The sequence below is a fragment of the Myotis davidii genome, unplaced genomic scaffold (assembly GCF_000327345.1).
Source record: "Myotis davidii unplaced genomic scaffold, ASM32734v1 scaffold1031, whole genome shotgun sequence".
NCBI classification, from domain to species: Eukaryota; Metazoa; Chordata; class Mammalia; order Chiroptera; family Vespertilionidae; genus Myotis; species Myotis davidii.
In genome coordinates this window covers 1,627,883-1,635,511 of record NW_006283442.1, presented here as the reverse complement: position 1 = coordinate 1,635,511, position 7,629 = coordinate 1,627,883, and the positions used below count along the sequence as shown (strand labels likewise).

Genomic DNA, 7,629 nt, shown 5'->3' with positions numbered 1-7,629 from the left:
TGATTACTAATCTCTTAAAATAACACCACAAATTGGGTACATTATTTCCATTTTCAAATGAGGAAATAGGTTTACAGAGTGGAAATAATCTGCCCAATTAGCTCAGGAGGTGTAGAGTGAAGTTTTAAACGAAGGTTTGTCTAACTTCAAAGACTATGTAGTGTCTTTTCCATTGCCTTTCTAGTTTTAATCTAATTGTAAAAATGTATTAATATCTTTTTTGAACTGTTATTTAATGTTTATTGCATATTAAGCTCGTTAATAAAAATTTGGTCATTTCTAATAGCAAGTAATCTGTAAAAGCATTTTTCTTCTATACTTAAGGATTACTTAATACTTTTTTACATTAATACATTATTTTAAAAAAATATTCCATGATTAAACTGGTTTTGAAAATTGTTCTATCATGTACAAACAGTGACTGCTGCCCAAATTTTATTTGGTTTGTTATAATGTTTTTCTAGTGTCTCTTTAAATGTAGAGAAAGTTATAGTTTAATACACACAGGCAATGGAGTCAAACTGACCGTTACAAATTTTAAGTCATTTTCCCACTCCTTTATGCAAGATATAAAGAAGCTTTCTTAGCTTACATCTTTATTCTGTCAAAAGAAATCTAATAGATTTTTTTCAATCATAAACTATTATTCTCTTATGATGAACAGAATGATCACGAGTGTGGCCTCCCATTAAGTATAAAAGTCATTTGTGAGGGGTTTACTTCATGTTTAAGCAAAAAATGAAATTAAGGTGGTCATGAGCTCGAGTGTCAGATATATAGTTGTTTACATAGTTCTGTTAAAGCACATTTCAGTGTTCTGCACAGTATGGCAGGCTATATATAGGCTGCTCTGGCATCATCCCTTGAATAAACTTCCAAATCCTAGCTGGGATTTAAGGCACTATAACAGTCATTTCTGCATTACCTAAGGGTAATAACAAGCAAAATGTATTAATATTAATGCAGAAATAAATCCTAAGAATAATTATAAGAGCTTTATCTTCCTGGAATGTTTTCTTGACATAAGTAAATAATATTTTTGTGGTACTGTTTGTTGTATTGCTTATGGTCATTGTTTTTGTTTTGTTTTTGCTTACTAACCAGAGATTTATCAGATAAAGTGTTTTAGTAGAATACTAATTAAATGGATTTCTAGTTCTAAAATTCAGAAATATGTCATCCTGTTTTGGTCACATTTGGTTTAACTGTATGGCATCAGTAAAGATGTCAAGTCCAAATTTGAAATTCTGAAAGAGCATTTCCAATCTATACTTATGAGCATTGTAGCAACTGCCTATCACTTTGAGTGCTAATTTTGCCATAATGAGATAGTCTTGCCAAGAAACAGTGAGAAATATGCAGAGACAATTTAAGCAGTCTTCTTTTCCTGCCAGGCTCCAGTCCTTTGCCTAGCATCATGTGTTGGTGTTGAAATTTGTGCTGTTTCTGAATGGAACTTTACAGAATGAAATGGAAGAATGTTTTTCTAACCTCTATATGAAAGATTGCTTCCTAGAGTTTGTTAAAGAATGGAATGCCCATGAAAATCGGACCCCATTAGGGCTCAAATTAAGTTATTCCAAAAGTAATGCCCAATTTGTCTTAGATTGCTATCTCTTTTTGTCATTAGAATATGAGCTCATACATGTATGTACACAAATATATATTACCTGTTACAAAGAGTGAAGGAGATGTAAAACTAACAATGGATGAAGAATAAGGAGAACATTATATTGTTTCGTCTTTGAAATATGAGCCAATAGATTTGGAGGAACACCTGAATGTTTTCCCCACAAAATAGTAACTGTGTTTTAAAATAAAATAGTGTCATTTTGACTCTTACTAATGTTATCCCAGTGTACAGGTGAGAAAATAAACTAGCAGAGATTAAATGAAATAACTTCTCTTGACTAAACAGCTAGCTCTACTAAAGAAAAGGTGGACCTGGGAACTTAAATCCTGGTTTTTATGCTACCAGTCATGTTCTCTAAGCATTACACTCCCTTGCCTCAGAGAGTAATTATCTAATCAAGAGATTTGAGTAGTGAGGTAGGTCAGTGTGAGTAAGATGGGAAAGGAGAGGATGGAGGAGAGCAGCTTGGATGGTGGGATTTTTTCTAGTAGGTAGCTGATTATGAATGTCTAGAGTTAGGGAAAAGGTCTGGCCCAGATAAATAGATTTGGGAGGTGTCAAGTGTTTAGGTAATCAATGAAATTTCCTATTGTGGATGAGTGTGAGGGCTAGAGCCCTGGGCATTCTTAAAAGGGGGTAAGCACTGGAAGAAGAGCCAGACAAAGAGTATTTGGGATACAATGGGAAGTGGTGAATCACAGGTGGGAAGAGAACAGGGAACAGTCTTTCCAATCTAATTTTCTTTTTTGCTTCTTTTTCCTCTGCTCTCCCCTTATTTGCCCACCCCTCCTCTTCTGCTGCCTCCTCTGCTTCCTTTTCCCTGGGGGCAGGCACTGTTCTAGGTACTGGGGAAATGGTGGTGAATAAATCAGACAAAAATCTCTGCCCTAATAAAACTTATTTTCTATTTGGTGAAGATATAACAACAAAATTAATAAGTCAAATATACATATAACATGGTAGATGGTGGTAAATGCTGCAGAGAGTGCTAGGGTAAGGTGGGGGAGGACAGTTGTAAATACAGTGGAGACATCCTTACAGAGATTGTGATGCTTGAGTACAGACCTGAAAGTGGTGAGTGAGTGAGCCATCTTGACATGGGTGGAAGAGGTAACAGGAAGAGTCCCAACAGAGGGAAGGAACAGCAAGAGCAAAAACCCTATGCTGTGCATTCCTGATTGGTAAGAACTAGCAAGAAGACCAACGTGAGAGAGTGAAGGAGAGAGCATAGCAGAAGATTAAAAGTTGGGGAAAGGGACAAGTTACTATAGAGTCTTGAAAGCTGATGCAAAATCTTTGTGATTACTGTGTGAGACAGGAAGCCATTCACTGAATTCCAGCTGTGTCTAGCAGAGCAGGAAAGCAAAGCAAGATAGATTAGTAAAATGCCCCTGGATTTATGATCTGTTGTAATACGGGGGACACAAGAACAAAATAGATAAAAGTCTCTGCTTTTTTGATTCCTACCTTCCACTTAAGGAAAACAACTTGATGTGTTTGTTGTTGTTTTTTTGATAGCTAATTATTGGCAAGATGTCAGTGCTGTGAGTGTGTAATGATTCTAAGAGTCTCAAATGGGTGACTGGCTAGAGAAACCTTAACAGCATACTTTCTGCTTCTTTAGCCATTGTCATGCAGTTGTCTGTTGGTCACAGAATTTTGAAGAAGGCCATTAGTCCCTTGTCCTAGAAACTACTTTCCTTCTTGTTGGTAAATACGTGTCTGAATTTTCCGAATGTGATTCTGTGTATGTGTGATTTCCTCTGTTTTTCATTTTCTCCTTTGTAATTAGCTAAAATTTGAACTTTCTATGTAGACCATTAGGGTACCTTTTAGTGCAGGCCCCTACTTGGCAACACTTCAACTAAATGGGTCTTAAAGTAATGTGTTGGCATTTCCTATACTCACCATAATGGCCATGCCCTCCAAGAGTTGTAGATGCTTCCTAAATATCTCACTTAGAGATATTTCCAAGAAAACACTGGGAAAAATCTGTAGTGACATCTGTAAAGTACTTTCAGTTCCTCAGTGAAAAGGGGGAAATATGAAGCAGCAGTTATATGTTCAGAAATTGGCTAAGTCTTTAGTTTAAAATTTGTATGCTAACGATCTTAGCAAAGAAAATGATCCTATTTCTTTTATTTTAAAAAAAAGTATTTTAGGATTTGCAGGAAAGAACCAAATAATTAGTATATTTTCTCAGAAATAATCTTTTTTTCTCTAGAACTTTAAGTATTAACTAAATGTTTAGGGATAATTTCAGATTAATTTTATTATGTCACATCGATATAGAGATTGCCATATTGAAATAGTCATATAATGATTTTCTATATATTTTCTTGATTTGAATATAATTTTGCATTTACTAAGGTAATGAACAATCCACAAGGTGTTAAGGTCAGGATGGACTCTCTTTTTCTACAAAAAACAAGTATTTTAATTTAAATTTATTTGAACAGATGCTGTTATAAGTAAAAACCTTTCTCTGAAATTAAATTTCTTGGGGAAGCACTAATAGCCTTTTAGATGGTAGTTTTTGATTATTTCCGAAATCATAATTTCAAAATGGGGAGCCTTTTTTTCTTCAATTTTAGTAAGGGAAAAGAAAACACAGGGAGGGTCAAAAGTAGGTTTACAGTTGTTTGTATGGAAAATAGCACAATAATTAATAAATAATAATAAAAGGATAAACTCGGCTTCATGTACTCACCACACTCTGTACATGTGGGGAAAAAGTATAGAATTAATGCAATAATGGTTAGCTATCTGGTTTTGAAGCCCTGCACAATTTAAGGAACTATCTACAACCTACTGCGATAGCTTTGGATTAAAATTTTTAACTTGGTAATGGTTCTTTAACTTTGTTACCTACATTACAAATAGATAGAAATAAATACTATTTTTTTCAAAACAGTAGTCTCCTGCACATCCCTAGCCAACTCTAATCCCACTCTTCAGTGGCAACCTTGTGCATGTGTGTCTACTATTTATAAAGATGTACTATGTACCTCACTGCTTCAGCTACCAAAGGATGCAGAAGCAGAATATGAATAATCTATACCAGGGAATTCAGAGCCATAAATAAATATAAAGCTAAGACATTAAGTAATTAATATTCTGAGAAGGATTCCTGTTAGGAGACAGGGCATCAGTGAGCTTTGAAGAATGCTTTATATTTAGTTAAGCAGAAGAGACTATTGTAGGAAGGGAGAACAGTGTGAGTAAAAGCACTGAGTTGAACACAAAACAATGTCCTGGGTGAAGTGGTGAGGAGAATAAGTTGGAGTTTGCAACCATTTAACTGTTTCCTGATTTATTTTTTCTGGGGTAATTTCCATAACTCTACAAAATAACCTTATTGTATTTATTACTTTACCTGCCAACTTTAAGTAAAATATATTGACTCTTGGCTATGAAAAAAAGTTTTTGTTTATTTATAACACACCCTTCCTTTCTGTTTTCCATAATATCTGTGTTAATGCTTTTTTTACAGGGTTCTTCTCTCTTGGTTATATTTACACCTGTAAATAGTACCTATGTTATTTGTGGCTTATATATTTCCCAGGATATATGAAATTTAACATTCAATATTAACTAAACTCATGTTTTTTAACAGAAGGAATAAAAAATTTGAAAATGGTACATTTAAATCCTGGGATGACAGAAAAAGAATTTATACTACTTTTGAAATGAGAAGTAACATTTTTTTCTTTTTTAGGTTGAGCAAGTGAAATTACTTGACCGATTCAGTACCAACAACAAGTCATTAACAGGAACACTATATCTTACGGCCACACATCTATTATTTATAGACTCTCAGCAGAAAGAAACCTGGGTAAGAGGAACCTCTATTACCATAATTATAATGATGATCTTAGTCTATTTCTGTGTTTTATTTTGAATGTGTACAAAATTTTAATCAGTAGTTGCCAATCTCAACCAAAAATTTTTCAGTCACCTAATCACTTCTACCCTCCCTTTTAGTAAAACTGATATAATATGGAATGTGGAATTTTTTTTATAGGATACCAGAAAGACTCATATTATGTACATAAATAATTATAAAAGACCTACCTGTTCCTTTTAATTAAAAATCTAAGTAATATAGGTACATGTTACTAGATCAAATGTCATATTCCACAGTATATTTATAACAAATTGCAATTAGGGTTTTTTATTTATTTATTGCTAGTACAAACAATAGGGTAATGTATACACTGTGCCAGAGTTTCTCTGAAATATTTGCCTAAGAGTAAAATTACTTAGAGAAGTGGATATTCAACCTTACTAAGTATGTCAGCTTTCCAAAATGGTTGTTTCATCATATTCTCAGTAGAGTGTGATACATTGTTCACTATCCTCAGCAACATTGATGTTGTCAAATTTAAAATTTTTGCCTATCTGGTGGATGTGCAATTGTGATTTTAATTTGTTGATTTCATGGAAGTTACTCTTTCAGATATTTTGGCTTTAGATTTCCTTTTATTTTTTCTGTTGGATTGTTTGTCCTGTTATTTATTTTGCAAAAGTTCCAGTTTTTAATGTTTTGTCAGTATATCTGTTGTAGATAACTTCTCCCAGTGTATGGCTTGTCTTGTGTGTACCTGTATGACTTTTAAACTTTAAAATTTTAGTGTAATAAATTTTCATTTTTTCTTTTATGGTTTATGCTGTTTTGTGACAAGGAATCCTTCCCTATGTTAAGGTCATATAGATTCTCCTATATTTTCTAAAAGCTTATGTTTTGTATTCTCAGTATAATTTTTTAATATATCTGAAAAATATTTTGGTGGATGATATGACATAGGGATTAATCTTTATTTTATTTATGCATAACTGGCACCATTTATTGATTGTTTTATTCCATTGAGGTGTTGTATCAACTCTGTCATAAATAAAGAGAGGACCTGCTTTTGAGCTCTCTATTCTGTTCTTTTGGAATATTGATTACACTGTACCAAGAACACACTGTTTTATTGACTGTAGCTTTTAATAAGTCTTGATATCTCTCTTTGATTATACTCTCTTGATTTCCCTAGGAAGGCTAACCAATTGATAAATGATTGCAATAAGTAAGTTAAGATATTTACCTGAGATGCTGATCTTGGAGAAGTTGTATTCCCTAGAGGCTCTGGATTTCTTGCCTATCCAGTGTTTGCCCAGGAGTTTCCTCTAGCAGGGCCTTATAAAATTATAGTCATATTCTCATCCATTCTGCCTACCCTTTATTTGTCCGCTTACCTTAATATATTCTCTGTATGTTATTCAGCTCCTAGAGTACAAATAGAAGTTTCTCATAGAGCTATTCTTTCAAATGTTGGAAATGTAGTTTTGGGGGCAGCTAAAAGATAGGCACGTTGTTCTCTTCTCTCCTTTTGTTGTCTTTGAAATGCTTTCTTATCAGTATGTTTCCATAATCTCCTGAATGAAGTCTATTTTGTATACTAGGTTCATAGAAATGAACAGATCTAGGAGGAGCCTTACTTTAAATTTTTATTTTGTTGTCATTTTACAGATGATTAGTTTTTTAAGATCATATAACTAGTTAGTGGCAGAGCCAGGTCCCATCATCATTCTTTTCCTGCAAATGATTTTGGGTCTTAATTGGAATTATAATCTATATATATATATAAAAACCTAAGCGACTGTTAAGACTGAACGACCAGAACAACTGGTTGACCAGTCGCTATGACGTGCACTGACCACCAGGGGTCAGATGCTCAGCACAGGTCAGTGTGCCACAAGTATGAGCCACATATGTGTAATATGTGCCATCTCTGTTATATAAATTTTTAATTACCATAGGACTTCTGCTTTTATTGGTCTTCTTTTTCAAGCTTTTCTTTTTCCCCCATTTATTTATTTGTTCCCCCTTTTTAAAAAAAGGTCTTTATTGTTGAGAGTATTATAGATGTCTCCTTTTTTTCTGCCCACTGCCATTCTTCACCCAGTTCCCACCCCACCCCAGACCTTCACCACCCTTTTGTCTGTATCCA

General features: G+C 33.8%; 1 protein-coding gene across 1 annotated transcript in view; it reads left to right on the top strand.

Moving 5' to 3' along the window:
• The first annotated feature begins 5,330 nt into the window (after positions 1–5,330).
• Positions 5,331–7,629, top strand: part of MTMR6 (myotubularin related protein 6) — a 32,612-nt gene continuing 30,313 nt past the window's right edge. Inside the window, exon 1 of the mRNA XM_015564374.1 lies at positions 5,331–5,468. The gene's annotated coding sequence lies outside the window, so the exon portion shown is untranslated. The remainder of the gene's footprint in view (positions 5,469–7,629) is intronic.